Source organism: Schistocerca cancellata, unplaced genomic scaffold (genome assembly GCF_023864275.1).
Source record: "Schistocerca cancellata isolate TAMUIC-IGC-003103 unplaced genomic scaffold, iqSchCanc2.1 HiC_scaffold_403, whole genome shotgun sequence".
NCBI lineage: Eukaryota > Metazoa > Arthropoda > Insecta > Orthoptera > Acrididae > Schistocerca > Schistocerca cancellata.
Genome location: NW_026046420.1, coordinates 13,617 through 26,454, shown reverse-complemented (window position 1 = coordinate 26,454; position 12,838 = coordinate 13,617). Strand labels below are relative to the sequence as shown.

The following is a 12,838-nucleotide window of genomic DNA, read 5'->3' as shown; positions in this document are numbered from 1 at the left end:
ACACGAGTTGCCCCTGGCATCGATATAGCACGTGTTTTCTAGCGTCAGCGTGGCGTCACGTCAAGTCAGCGAATTCAATATCACACGAATCGAGTCGACATGTTTGCTTGTTACGATGACGGAAGCTGAAGAAATGTGTGTGGAACTTCACTGCATCGGCTGCTCGCCCTTCAGCGTCCCTATGTCTTATCAGACGAAGGTGACTGTGAAATTGGCAACGAGGCACAAATTAACGAACACATGCAAATAGCAACCTTCGACGTCAGCCGAAATAGCTCAGTTGGGAGAGCGTTAGACTGAAGATCTAAAGGTCCCTGGTTCGATCCCGGGTTTCGGCAGGTATTCGTTTTCATGCGACGCCAATGGAATTACTCTGCGTTTGTGATAATGCAACTACCGCTGACAACAAAACTGACCCTCTCCTGTAGCTGTTCTGGTTGTCTATTGCATGCCATAAGAGGAACTTACTAGACAACTAACTCCCTTAGAAGCAAAAGAATTAAAAATATCCTACCGACTGCATTCCCTTTTCTGTGTCAGGTGGTGAAGAACATCTTCAACGGAACCGTGAAATGAGCGAAAGCGTGGGAAACATTGCATTCGAAATGCTTGTGAATTTTCCAATTGCCCAGTGAGTGTCGACAAAACACGTAAATTCTCTGCTCCAACGTATGAGACGTAACAACTGGTACAATTTGTTGTTGCATCGTGTGTCAGCAGTCTTCGATAGTGTGTTACGGGCTTAGCGCGATAAGTTTGTAGACAGCATTTGGGCGACGTTTTATTAGTAACGGCCCCATGCAGCGATTGAACAACAGTAAAGGACATGAGTCAATGTATAGTTGTGCATCGTGGGAGGTTTTGCAGCCTTGTGTGAGCCCGGATAGCTCAGTCGGTAGAGCATTAGGCTTTTAACCTAAGGGTCCAGGGTTCAAGTCCCTGTCCGGGCGGAAATTTTAATACTTTGGTAGCGATTCGTCTGGTAGCGGTGGAAACGCTACGGAAAATAATGCAGCTACGCCGTTTTCTGACACCACAGTGTTTTAAACGGTAGCAGTTGCATGTGTCGAGAGAACACCGCGCTAACGGCAGTCGTGGCCGAGTGGTTAAGGCGTCTGACTCGAAATCAGATTCCCTCTGGGAGCGTAGGTTCGAATCCTACCGGCTGCGTGCGATTTTGCGTAAAGAGGAGCAAACGTTTTCGCACACATGTGACATGCGTGGGCGAATGCGGGTGCAACCAGTGATGCCATTCTCAACAAGACGAAAATTTCCGTTTTAAGAATACTGAGTTTTCGCGACGACAGCTACTTACTGTGCCTTTCGGTTCACCTCGCACTGACGCTGGGACTGCAGAAAGCCGTCGCTGAGATGGTGAGTACACAGATGTGCTCGAAAGTGTTGGACAGAGCGGACATTTCATTTTCTTTTTATGAATCGCAATTTCAATCATTCGAGTGCGGCAAAAGCAGTGGTGCAGCGTTTTTTTTTCTTTTCTTAAGATCTCGCAGCTGCTTGGAGGTATGTCCATCGTTTTAAGACGACAGAAAACTAGCGTCAGCGGTGCGTCAGTGGGAAGTCGGTGAAGTCGCCATTGGGGCCATAAGTCAGTGGGAAATTAGTACACTTTCGTAACGGCTAATGGAAACCCTACAGCAAAGAGTGAGGCCACGCCGTTTTCTGCCATCAGATTGCTTCTAAAGATGGCGGCTTCACTTGTCGGGAGTCGCTTCCGCCACCGGCAGTCGTGGCCGAGTGGTTAAGGCGTCTGACTTGAAATCAGATTCCCTCTGGGAGCGTAGGTTCGAGTCCTGCCGACTGCGAAAATTTTCTCGCTCTCAAAAGGCGGACGTTGCTAGGATGCACCTAGCAGTTGCGTCACTACTAAACACGTGGGTCACCAGCAATGTGCAGTGTTATTTGATCGAGGGCGCAGCGTTACAGTCGCCCCCAGAAGCCGCAGCTCATCTCCTAGTCTCACAGCCGTCCACCAGGTGTTAGTACAAGTGTCGCCTCACTGGGCAGTGCAGATGTGTCCATTTTAGCTTGCAGACGATGACGTGTAGCAATTTATGAGCTAACGCAAGTCGAATGTTTTACCGTGTGTATCTGCTAGATACTGCCTCTCATATGGTGGAGAGGCTCACTCCTTCTTGTGTCTCGTTCTCTGCACACGAGTTGCCCCTGGCATCGATATAGCACGTGTTTTCTAGCGTCAGCGTGGCGTCACGTCAAGTCAGCGAATTCAATATCACACGAATCGAGTCGACATGTTTGCTTGTTACGATGACGGAAGCTGAAGAAATGTGTGTGGAACTTCACTGCATCGGCTGCTCGCCCTTCAGCGTCCCTATGTCTTATCAGACGAAGGTGACTGTGAAATTGGCAACGAGGCACAAATTAACGAACACATGCAAATAGCAACCTTCGACGTCAGCCGAAATAGCTCAGTTGGGAGAGCGTTAGACTGAAGATCTAAAGGTCCCTGGTTCGATCCCGGGTTTCGGCAGGTATTCGTTTTCATGCGACGCCAATGGAATTACTCTGCGTTTGTGATAATGCAACTACCGCTGACAACAAAACTGACCCTCTCCTGTAGCTGTTCTGGTTGTCTATTGCATGCCATAAGAGGAACTTACTAGACAACTAACTCCCTTAGAAGCAAAAGAATTAAAAATATCCTACCGACTGCATTCCCTTTTCTGTGTCAGGTGGTGAAGAACATCTTCAACGGAACCGTGAAATGAGCGAAAGCGTGGGAAACATTGCATTCGAAATGCTTGTGAATTTTCCAATTGCCCCGTGAGTGTCGACAAAACACGTAAATTCTCTGCTCCAACGTATGAGACGTAACAACTGGTACAATTTGTTGTTGCATCGTGTGTCAGCAGTCTTCGATAGTGTGTTACGGGCTTAGCGCGATAAGTTTGTAGACAGCATTTGGGCGACGTTTTATTAGTAACGGCCCCATGCAGCGATTGAACAACAGTAAAGGACATGAGTCAATGTATAGTTGTGCATCGTGGGAGGTTTTGCAGCCTTGTGTGAGCCCGGATAGCTCAGTCGGTAGAGCATTAGGCTTTTAACCTAAGGGTCCAGGGTTCAAGTCCCTGTCCGGGCGGAAATTTTAATACTTTGGTAGCGATTCGTCTGGTAGCGGTGGAAACGCTACGGAAAATAATGCAGCTACGCCGTTTTCTGACACCACAGTGTTTTAAACGGTAGCAGTTGCATGTGTCGAGAGAACACCGCGCTAACGGCAGTCGTGGCCGAGTGGTTAAGGCGTCTGACTCGAAATCAGATTCCCTCTGGGAGCGTAGGTTCGAATCCTACCGGCTGCGTGCGATTTTGCGTAAAGAGGAGCAAACGTTTTCGCACACATGTGACATGCGTGGGCGAATGCGGGTGCAACCAGTGATGCCATTCTCAACAAGACGAAAATTTCCGTTTTAAGAATACTGAGTTTTCGCGACGACAGCTACTTACTGTGCCTTTCGGTTCACCTCGCACTGACGCTGGGACTGCAGAAAGCCGTCGCTGAGATGGTGAGTACACAGATGTGCTCGAAAGTGTTGGACAGAGCGGACATTTCATTTTCTTTTTATGAATCGCAATTTCAATCATTCGAGTGCGGCAAAAGCAGTGGTGCAGCGTTTTTTTTTTCTTTTCTTAAGATCTCGCAGCTGCTTGGAGGTATGTCCATCGTTTTAAGACGACAGAAAACTAGCGTCAGCGGTGCGTCAGTGGGAAGTCGGTGAAGTCGCCATTGGAGCCATAAGTCAGTGGGAAATTAGTACACTTTCGTAACGGCTAATGGAAACCCTACAGCAAAGAGTGAGGCCACGCCGTTTTCTGCCATCAGATTGCTTCTAAAGATGGCGGCTTCACTTGTCGGGAGTCGCTTCCGCCACCGGCAGTCGTGGCCGAGTGGTTAAGGCGTCTGACTTGAAATCAGATTCCCTCTGGGAGCGTAGGTTCGAGTCCTGCCGACTGCGAAAATTTTCTCGCTCTCAAAAGGCGGACGTTGCTAGGATGCACCTAGCAGTTGCGTCACTACTAAACACGTGGGTCACCAGCAATGTGCAGTGTTATTTGATCGAGGGCGCAGCGTTACAGTCGCCCCCAGAAGCCGCAGCTCATCTCCTAGTCTCACAGCCGTCCACCAGGTGTTAGTACAAGTGTCGCCTCACTGGGCAGTGCAGATGTGTCCATTTTAGCTTGCAGACGATGACGTGTAGCAATTTATGAGCTAACGCAAGTCGAATGTTTTACCGTGTGTATCTGCTAGATACTGCCTCTCATATGGTGGAGAGGCTCACTCCTTCTTGTGTCTCGTTCTCTGCACACGAGTTGCCCCTGGCATCGATATAGCACGTGTTTTCTAGCGTCAGCGTGGCGTCACGTCAAGTCAGCGAATTCAATATCACACGAATCGAGTCGACATGTTTGCTTGTTACGATGACGGAAGCTGAAGAAATGTGTGTGGAACTTCACTGCATCGGCTGCTCGCCCTTCAGCGTCCCTATGTCTTATCAGACGAAGGTGACTGTGAAATTGGCAACGAGGCACAAATTAACGAACACATGCAAATAGCAACCTTCGACGTCAGCCGAAATAGCTCAGTTGGGAGAGCGTTAGACTGAAGATCTAAAGGTCCCTGGTTCGATCCCGGGTTTCGGCAGGTATTCGTTTTCATGCGACGCCAATGGAATTACTCTGCGTTTGTGATAATGCAACTACCGCTGACAACAACAACAAACTGACCTCTCCTGTAGCTGTTCTGGGTGTCTATTGCATGCCATAAGAGGAACTACTAGACAACTAACTCCCCTTAGAAGCAAAAGAATTAAAAATATCCTACCGACTGCATTCCCTTTTCGTGTCAGGTGGTGAAGAACATCTTCAACGGAACCGTGAAATGAGCGAAAGCGTGGGAAACATTGCATTCGAAATGCTTGTGAATTTTCCAATTGCCAGTGAGTGTCGACAAAACACGTAAATTCTCTGCTCCAACGTATGAGACGTAACAACTGGTACAATTTGTTGTTGCATCGGGTGTCAGCAGTCTTCGATAGTGTGTTACGGGCTTAGCGCGATAAGTTTGTAGACAGCATTTGGGCGACGTTTTATTAGTAACGGCCCCATGACAGCGATTGAACAACAGTAAAGGACATGAGTCAATGTATAGTTGTGCATCGTGGGAGGTTTGCAGCCTTGTGTGAGCCCGGATAGCTCAGTCGTAGAGCATTAGGCTTTAACTAAGGGTCCAGGGTTCAAGTCCCTGTCCGGGCGGAAATTTTAATACTTGGTAGCGATTCGTCTGGTAGCGGTGGAAACGCTACGGAAAATAATGCAGCTACGCGTTTTCTGACACCACAGTGTTTTAACGGTAGCAGTTGCATGTGTCGAGAGAACACCGCGCTAACGGCAGTCGTGGCCGAGTGTTAAGGCGTCTGACTCGAAATCAGATTCCCTCTGGAGCGTAGGTTCGAATCCTACCGGCTGCGTGCGATTTTGCGTAAAGAGGAGCAAACGTTTTCGCACACATGTGACATGCGTGGGCGAATGCGGGTGCAACCAGTGATGCCATTCTCAACAAGACGAAAATTTCCGTTTTAAGAATACTGAGTTTTCGCGACGACAGCTACTTACTGTGCCTTTCGGTCACCTCGCACTGACGCTGGGACTGCAGAAAGCCGTCGCTGAGATGGTGAGTACACAGATGTGCTCGAAAGTGTTGGACAGAGCGGACATTTCATTTTCTTTTTATGAATCGCAATTTCAATCATTCGAGGGCGGCAAAAGCAGTGGTGCAGCGTTTTTTTTTTCTTTTCTTAAGATCTCGCAGCTGCTTGGAGGTATGTCCATCGTTTTAAGACAGCAGAAAACTAGCGTCAGCGGTGCGTCAGTGGGAAGTCGGTGAAGTCGCCATTGGAGCCATAAGTCAGTGGGTAATTAGTACACTTTCCGTAACGGCTAATGGAAACCCTACAGCAAAGAGTGAGGCCACGCCGTTTTCTGCCATCAGATTGCTTCTAAAGATGGCGGGCTTCACTTGTCGGGAGTCGCTTCCGCCACCGGCAGTCGTGGCCGAGTGGTTAAGGCGTCTGACTTGAAATCAGATTCCCCTCTGGGAGCGTAGGTTCGAGTCCTGCCGACTGCGAAAATTTCTCGCTCTCAAAAGGCGGACGTTGCTAGGATGCACCTAGCAGTTGCGTCACTACTAACACGTGGGTCACCAGCAAGTGTGCAGTGTTATTTGATCGAGGGCGCAGCGTTACAGTCGCCCCCAGAAGCCGCAGCTCATCTCCTAGTCTCACAGCCGTCCACCAGGTGTTAGTACAAGTGTCGCCTCACTGGCAGTGCAGATGTGTCCATTTAGCTTGCAGACGATGACGTGTAGCAATTTATGAGCTAACGCAAGTCGAATGTTTTACCGGTGTGTATCTGCTAGATACTGCCCTCTCATATGGTGGAGAGGCTCACTCCTCTTGTGTCTCGTTCTCTGCACACGAGTTGCCCCTGCATCGATATAGCACGTGTTTTCTAGCGTCAGCGTGCGGCGTCGTAAGTCAGCGAATTCAATATCACACGAATCGGAGTCGACATGTTTGCTTGTTACGATGACGGAAGCTGAAGAAATGTGTGTGGAACTTCACTGCATCGGCCTGCTCGCCCTTCAGCGTCCCTATGTCTTATCAGACGAAGGTGACTGTGAAATTGGCAACGAGGCACAAATTAACGAACACATGCAAATAGCAACCTCTCGACGTCAGCCGAAATAGCTCAGTTGGGAGAGCGTTAGACTGAAGATCTAAAGGTCCCTGGTTCGATCCCGGGTTTCGGCAGGTATTCGTTTTCATGCGACGCCAATGGAGATTACTCTGCGTTTGTGATAATGCAACTACCGCTGACACAACAAACTGACCCTCTCCTGTAGCTGTTCTGGTTGTCTATTGCATGCCATAAGAGGAACTTACTAACGAACTAACTCCCTTAGAAGCAAAAGAATTAAAAATATCCTACCGACTGCATTCCCTTTTCTGTGTCAGGTGGTGAAGAACATCTTCAACGGAACCGTGAAATGAGCGAAAGCGTGGGAAACATTGCATTCGAAATGCTTGTGAATTTTCCAATTGCCCAGTGAGTGTCGACAAAACACGTAAATTCTCTGCTCCAACGTATGAGACGTAACAACTGGGTACAATTTGTTGTTGCATCGTGTGTCAGCAGTCTTCGATAGTGTGTTACGGGCTTAGCGCGATAAGTTGTAGACAGCATTTGGCGACGTTTTATTAGTAACGGCCCCATGCAGCGATTGAACAACAGTAAAGGACATGAGTCAATGTATAGTTGTGCATCGTGGGAGGTTTTGCAGCCTTGTGTGAGCCGGATAGCTCAGGTCGGTAGAGCATTAGGCTTTTAACCTAAGGTCCAGGTTCAAGTCCCTGTCCGGGCGGAAATTTTAATACTTTGGTAGCGATTCGTCTGGTAGCGGTGGAAACGCTACGGAAAATAATGCAGCTAGCCGTTTTCTGACACCACAGTGTTTTAAACGGTAGCAGTTGCATGTGTCGAGAGAACACCGCGCTACGGCAGTCCGTGGCCGAGGTGGTTAAGCGGTCTGACTCGAAATCAGATTCCCTCTGGGAGCGTAGGTTCGAATCCTACCGGCTGCGTGCGATTTTGCGTAAAGAGGAGCAAACGTTTTCGCACACATGTGACATGCGTGGGCGAATGCGGGTGCAACCAGTGATGCCATTCTCAACAAGACGAAAATTTCCGTTTAAGAATACTGAGTTTTCGCGACGACAGCTACTTACTGTGCCTTTGCGGTTCACCTCGCACTGACGCTGGGACTGCAGAAAGCCGTCGCTGAGATGGTGAGTACACAGATGTGCTCGAAAGTGTTGGACAGAGCGGACATTTCATTTTCTTTGTATGAATCGCAATTTCAATCATTCGAGTGCGGCAAAAGCAGTGTGCAGCGTTTGTTTTTTTCTTTTCTTAAGAGATCTCGCAGCTGCTTGGAGGTATGTCCATCGTTTTAAGACGACAGAAAACTAGCGTCAGCGGTGCGTCAGTGGGAAGTCGGTGAAGTCGCCATTGGAGCCATAAGTCAGTGGGAAATTAGTACACTTTCGTAACGGCTAATGGAAACCCTACAGCAAAGAGTGAGGCCACGCCGTTTTCTGCCATCAGATTGCTTCTAAAGATGGCGGCTTCACTTGTCGGGAGTCGCTTCCGCCACCGGCAGTCGTGGCCGAGTGGTTAAGGCGTCTGACTTGAAATCAGATTCCCTCTGGGAGCGTAGGTTCGAGTCCTGCCGACTGCGAAAATTTTCTCGCTCTCAAAAGGCGGATGTTGCTAGGATGCACCTAGCAGTTGCGTCACTACTAAACACGTGGGTCACCAGCAATGTGCAGTGTTATTTGATCGAGGGCGCAGCGTTACAGTCGCCCCCAGAAGCCGCAGCTCATCTCCTAGTCTCACAGCCGTCCACCAGGTGTTAGTACAAGTGTCGCCTCACTGGGCAGTGCAGATGTGTCCATTTTAGCTTGCAGACGATGACGTGTAGCAATTTATGAGCTAACGCAAGTCGAATGTTTTACCGTGTGTATCTGCTAGATACTGCCTCTCATATGGTGGAGAGGCTCACTCCTTCTTGTGTCTCGTTCTCTGCACACGAGTTGCCCCTGGCATCGATATAGCACGTGTTTTCTAGCGTCAGCGTGGCGTCACGTCAAGTCAGCGAATTCAATATCACACGAATCGAGTCGACATGTTTGCTTGTTACGATGACGGAAGCTGAAGAAATGTGTGTGGAACTTCACTGCATCGGCTGCTCGCCCTTCAGCGTCCCTATGTCTTATCAGACGAAGGTGACTGTGAAATTGGCAACGAGGCACAAATTAACGAACACATGCAAATGGCAACCTTCGACGTCAGCCGAAATAGCTCAGTTGGGAGAGCGTTAGACTGAAGATCTAAAGGTCCCTGGTTCGATCCCGGGTTTCGGCAGGTATTCGTTTTCATGCGACGCCAATGGAATTACTCTGCGTTTGTGATAATGCAACTACCGCTGACAACAAAACTGACCCTCTCCTGTAGCTGTTCTGGTTGTCTATTGCATGCCATAAGAGGAACTTACTAGACAACTAACTCCCTTAGAAGCAAAAGAATTAAAAATATCCTACCGACTGCATTCCCTTTTCTGTGTCAGGTGGTGAAGAACATCTTCAACGGAACCGTGAAATGAGCGAAAGCGTGGGAAACATTGCATTCGAAATGCTTGTGAATTTTCCAATTGCCCAGTGAGTGTCGACAAAACACGTAAATTCTCTGCTCCAACGTATGAGACGTAACAACTGGTACAATTTGTTGTTGCATCGTGTGTCAGCAGTCTTCGATAGTGTGTTACGGGCTTAGCGCGATAAGTTTGTAGACAGCATTTGGGCGACGTTTTATTAGTAACGGCCCCATGCAGCGATTGAACAACAGTAAAGGACATGAGTCAATGTATAGTTGTGCATCGTGGGAGGTTTTGCAGCCTTGTGTGAGCCCGGATAGCTCAGTCGGTAGAGCATTAGGCTTTTAACCTAAGGGTCCAGGGTTCAAGTCCCTGTTCGGGCGGAAATTTTAATACTTTGGTAGCGATTCGTCTGGTAGCGGTGGAAACGCTACGGAAAATAATGCAGCTACGCCGTTTTCTGACACCACAGTGTTTTAAACGGTAGCAGTTGCATGTGTCGAGAGAACACCGCGCTAACGGCAGTCGTGGCCGAATGGTTAAGGCGTCTGACTCGAAATCAGATTCCCTCTGGGAGCGTAGGTTCGAATCCTACCGGCTGCGTGCGATTTTGCGTAAAGAGGAGCAAACGTTTTCGCACACATGTGACATGCGTGGGCGAATGCGGGTGCAACCAGTGATGCCATTCTCAACAAGACGAAAATTTCCGTTTTAAGAATACTGAGTTTTCGCGACGACAGCTACTTACTGTGCCTTTCGGTTCACCTCGCACTGACGCTGGGACTGCAGAAAGCCGTCGCTGAGATGGTGAGTACACAGATGTGCTCGAAAGTGTTGGACAGAGCGGACATTTCATTTTCTTTTTATGAATCGCAATTTCAATCATTCGAGTGCGGCAAAAGCAGTGGTGCAGCGTTTTTTTTTTCTTTTCTTAAGATCTCGCAGCTGCTTGGAGGTATGTCCATCGTTTTAAGACGACAGAAAACTAGCGTCAGCGGTGCGTCAGTGGGAAGTCGGTGAAGTCGCCATTGGAGCCATAAGTCAGTGGGAAATTAGTACACTTTCGTAACGGCTAATGGAAACCCTACAGCAAAGAGTGAGGCCACGCCGTTTTCTGCCATCAGATTGCTTCTAAAGATGGCGGCTTCACTTGTCGGGAGTCGCTTCCGCCACCGGCAGTCGTGGCCGAGTGGTTAAGGCGTCTGACTTGAAATCAGATTCCCTCTGGGAGCGTAGGTTCGAGTCCTGCCGACTGCGAAAATTTTCTCGCTCTCAAAAGGCGGATGTTGCTAGGATGCACCTAGCAGTTGCGTCACTACTAAACACGTGGGTCACCAGCAATGTGCAGTGTTATTTGATCGAGGGCGCAGCGTTACAGTCGCCCCCAGAAGCCGCAGCTCATCTCCTAGTCTCACAGCCGTCCACCAGGTGTTAGTACAAGTGTCGCCTCACTGGGCAGTGCAGATGTGTCCATTTTAGCTTGCAGACGATGACGTGTAGCAATTTATGAGCTAACGCAAGTCGAATGTTTTACCGTGTGTATCTGCTAGATACTGCCTCTCATATGGTGGAGAGGCTCACTCCTTCTTGTGTCTCGTTCTCTGCACACGAGTTGCCCCTGGCATCGATATAGCACGTGTTTTCTAGCGTCAGCGTGGCGTCACGTCAAGTCAGCGAATTCAATATCACACGAATCGAGTCGACATGTTTGCTTGTTACGATGACGGAAGCTGAAGAAATGTGTGTGGAACTTCACTGCATCGGCTGCTCGCCCTTCAGCGTCCCTATGTCTTATCAGACGAAGGTGACTGTGAAATTGGCAACGAGGCACAAATTAACGAACACATGCAAATGGCAACCTTCGACGTCAGCCGAAATAGCTCAGTTGGGAGAGCGTTAGACTGAAGATCTAAAGGTCCCTGGTTCGATCCCGGGTTTCGGCAGGTATTCGTTTTCATGCGACGCCAATGGAATTACTCTGCGTTTGTGATAATGCAACTACCGCTGACAACAAAACTGACCCTCTCCTGTAGCTGTTCTGGTTGTCTATTGCATGCCATAAGAGGAACTTACTAGACAACTAACTCCCTTAGAAGCAAAAGAATTAAAAATATCCTACCGACTGCATTCCCTTTTCTGTGTCAGGTGGTGAAGAACATCTTCAACGGAACCGTGAAATGAGCGAAAGCGTGGGAAACATTGCATTCGAAATGCTTGTGAATTTTCCAATTGCCCAGTGAGTGTCGACAAAACACGTAAATTCTCTGCTCCAACGTATGAGACGTAACAACTGGTACAATTTGTTGTTGCATCGTGTGTCAGCAGTCTTCGATAGTGTGTTACGGGCTTAGCGCGATAAGTTTGTAGACAGCATTTGGGCGACGTTTTATTAGTAACGGCCCCATGCAGCGATTGAACAACAGTAAAGGACATGAGTCAATGTATAGTTGTGCATCGTGGGAGGTTTTGCAGCCTTGTGTGAGCCCGGATAGCTCAGTCGGTAGAGCATTAGGCTTTTAACCTAAGGGTCCAGGGTTCAAGTCCCTGTCCGGGCGGAAATTTTAATACTTTGGTAGCGATTCGTCTGGTAGCGGTGGAAACGCTACGGAAAATAATGCAGCTACGCCGTTTTCTGACACCACAGTGTTTTAAACGGTAGCAGTTGCATGTGTCGAGAGAACACCGCGCTAACGGCAGTCGTGGCCGAATGGTTAAGGCGTCTGACTCGAAATCAGATTCCCTCTGGGAGCGTAGGTTCGAATCCTACCGGCTGCGTGCGATTTTGCGTAAAGAGGAGCAAACGTTTTCGCACACATGTGACATGCGTGGGCGAATGCGGGTGCAACCAGTGATGCCATTCTCAACAAGACGAAAATTTCCGTTTTAAGAATACTGAGTTTTCGCGACGACAGCTACTTACTGTGCCTTTCGGTTCACCTCGCACTGACGCTGGGACTGCAGAAAGCCGTCGCTGAGATGGTGAGTACACAGATGTGCTCGAAAGTGTTGGACAGAGCGGACATTTCATTTTCTTTTTATGAATCGCAATTTCAATCATTCGAGTGCGGCAAAAGCAGTGGTGCAGCGTTTTTTTTTCTTTTCTTAAGATCTCGCAGCTGCTTGGAGGTATGTCCATCGTTTTAAGACGACAGAAAACTAGCGTCAGCGGTGCGTCAGTGGGAAGTCGGTGAAGTCGCCATTGGAGCCATAAGTCAGTGGGAAATTAGTACACTTTCGTAACGGCTAATGGAAACCCTACAGCAAAGAGTGAGGCCACGCCGTTTTCTGCCATCAGATTGCTTCTAAAGATGGCGGCTTCACTTGTCGGGAGTCGCTTCCGCCACCGGCAGTCGTGGCCGAGTGGTTAAGGCGTCTGACTTGAAATCAGATTCCCTCTGGGAGCGTAGGTTCGAGTCCTGCCGACTGCGAAAATTTTCTCGCTCTCAAAAGGCGGATGTTGCTAGGATGCACCTAGCAGTTGCGTCACTACTAAACACGTGGGTCACCAGCAATGTGCAGTGTTATTTGATCGAGGGCGCAGCGTTACAGTCGCCCCCAGAAGCCGCAGCTCATCTCCTAGTCTCACAG

The 12,838-nt window shown here is 48.8% G+C and overlaps 23 non-coding genes across 23 annotated transcripts; all 23 read left to right on the top strand.

Annotated features, from left to right (window-relative positions):
- The first annotated feature begins 265 nt into the window (after positions 1-265).
- On the top strand, positions 266-338 carry Trnaf-gaa (transfer RNA phenylalanine (anticodon GAA)). Its single transcript has one exon. It is a non-coding gene; the product is annotated as a tRNA-Phe (tRNA).
- Positions 339-877: 539 nt separating this feature from the next.
- On the top strand, positions 878-950 carry Trnak-uuu (transfer RNA lysine (anticodon UUU)). Its single transcript has one exon. It is a non-coding gene; the product is annotated as a tRNA-Lys (tRNA).
- Positions 951-1,088: 138 nt separating this feature from the next.
- On the top strand, positions 1,089-1,170 carry Trnas-cga (transfer RNA serine (anticodon CGA)). Its single transcript has one exon. It is a non-coding gene; the product is annotated as a tRNA-Ser (tRNA).
- Positions 1,171-1,741: 571 nt separating this feature from the next.
- Positions 1,742-1,823, top strand: Trnas-uga (transfer RNA serine (anticodon UGA)). The gene has a single exon. It is a non-coding gene; the product is annotated as a tRNA-Ser (tRNA).
- A 613-nt stretch (positions 1,824-2,436) lies between these two features.
- Trnaf-gaa (transfer RNA phenylalanine (anticodon GAA)) lies at positions 2,437-2,509 on the top strand. The gene has a single exon. It is a non-coding gene; the product is annotated as a tRNA-Phe (tRNA).
- A 539-nt stretch (positions 2,510-3,048) lies between these two features.
- On the top strand, positions 3,049-3,121 carry Trnak-uuu (transfer RNA lysine (anticodon UUU)). The gene has a single exon. It is a non-coding gene; the product is annotated as a tRNA-Lys (tRNA).
- A 138-nt stretch (positions 3,122-3,259) lies between these two features.
- Positions 3,260-3,341, top strand: Trnas-cga (transfer RNA serine (anticodon CGA)). Its single transcript has one exon. It is a non-coding gene; the product is annotated as a tRNA-Ser (tRNA).
- Positions 3,342-3,913: 572 nt separating this feature from the next.
- Trnas-uga (transfer RNA serine (anticodon UGA)) lies at positions 3,914-3,995 on the top strand. Its single transcript has one exon. It is a non-coding gene; the product is annotated as a tRNA-Ser (tRNA).
- Positions 3,996-4,608: 613 nt separating this feature from the next.
- Positions 4,609-4,681, top strand: Trnaf-gaa (transfer RNA phenylalanine (anticodon GAA)). The gene has a single exon. It is a non-coding gene; the product is annotated as a tRNA-Phe (tRNA).
- Positions 4,682-5,222: 541 nt separating this feature from the next.
- Trnak-uuu (transfer RNA lysine (anticodon UUU)) lies at positions 5,223-5,292 on the top strand. Its single transcript has one exon. It is a non-coding gene; the product is annotated as a tRNA-Lys (tRNA).
- Positions 5,293-5,427: 135 nt separating this feature from the next.
- Positions 5,428-5,507, top strand: Trnas-cga (transfer RNA serine (anticodon CGA)). The gene has a single exon. It is a non-coding gene; the product is annotated as a tRNA-Ser (tRNA).
- A 573-nt stretch (positions 5,508-6,080) lies between these two features.
- Positions 6,081-6,163, top strand: Trnas-uga (transfer RNA serine (anticodon UGA)). The gene has a single exon. It is a non-coding gene; the product is annotated as a tRNA-Ser (tRNA).
- Positions 6,164-6,775: 612 nt separating this feature from the next.
- Positions 6,776-6,848, top strand: Trnaf-gaa (transfer RNA phenylalanine (anticodon GAA)). Its single transcript has one exon. It is a non-coding gene; the product is annotated as a tRNA-Phe (tRNA).
- Positions 6,849-7,595: 747 nt separating this feature from the next.
- On the top strand, positions 7,596-7,679 carry Trnas-cga (transfer RNA serine (anticodon CGA)). The gene has a single exon. It is a non-coding gene; the product is annotated as a tRNA-Ser (tRNA).
- Positions 7,680-8,253: 574 nt separating this feature from the next.
- Positions 8,254-8,335, top strand: Trnas-uga (transfer RNA serine (anticodon UGA)). The gene has a single exon. It is a non-coding gene; the product is annotated as a tRNA-Ser (tRNA).
- Positions 8,336-8,948: 613 nt separating this feature from the next.
- Positions 8,949-9,021, top strand: Trnaf-gaa (transfer RNA phenylalanine (anticodon GAA)). The gene has a single exon. It is a non-coding gene; the product is annotated as a tRNA-Phe (tRNA).
- Positions 9,022-9,560: 539 nt separating this feature from the next.
- On the top strand, positions 9,561-9,633 carry Trnak-uuu (transfer RNA lysine (anticodon UUU)). Its single transcript has one exon. It is a non-coding gene; the product is annotated as a tRNA-Lys (tRNA).
- Positions 9,634-9,771: 138 nt separating this feature from the next.
- On the top strand, positions 9,772-9,853 carry Trnas-cga (transfer RNA serine (anticodon CGA)). The gene has a single exon. It is a non-coding gene; the product is annotated as a tRNA-Ser (tRNA).
- Positions 9,854-10,425: 572 nt separating this feature from the next.
- Trnas-uga (transfer RNA serine (anticodon UGA)) lies at positions 10,426-10,507 on the top strand. The gene has a single exon. It is a non-coding gene; the product is annotated as a tRNA-Ser (tRNA).
- A 613-nt stretch (positions 10,508-11,120) lies between these two features.
- On the top strand, positions 11,121-11,193 carry Trnaf-gaa (transfer RNA phenylalanine (anticodon GAA)). Its single transcript has one exon. It is a non-coding gene; the product is annotated as a tRNA-Phe (tRNA).
- Positions 11,194-11,732: 539 nt separating this feature from the next.
- On the top strand, positions 11,733-11,805 carry Trnak-uuu (transfer RNA lysine (anticodon UUU)). The gene has a single exon. It is a non-coding gene; the product is annotated as a tRNA-Lys (tRNA).
- Positions 11,806-11,943: 138 nt separating this feature from the next.
- Trnas-cga (transfer RNA serine (anticodon CGA)) lies at positions 11,944-12,025 on the top strand. Its single transcript has one exon. It is a non-coding gene; the product is annotated as a tRNA-Ser (tRNA).
- Positions 12,026-12,596: 571 nt separating this feature from the next.
- Positions 12,597-12,678, top strand: Trnas-uga (transfer RNA serine (anticodon UGA)). Its single transcript has one exon. It is a non-coding gene; the product is annotated as a tRNA-Ser (tRNA).
- The last annotated feature ends 160 nt before the right edge of the window (positions 12,679-12,838 follow it).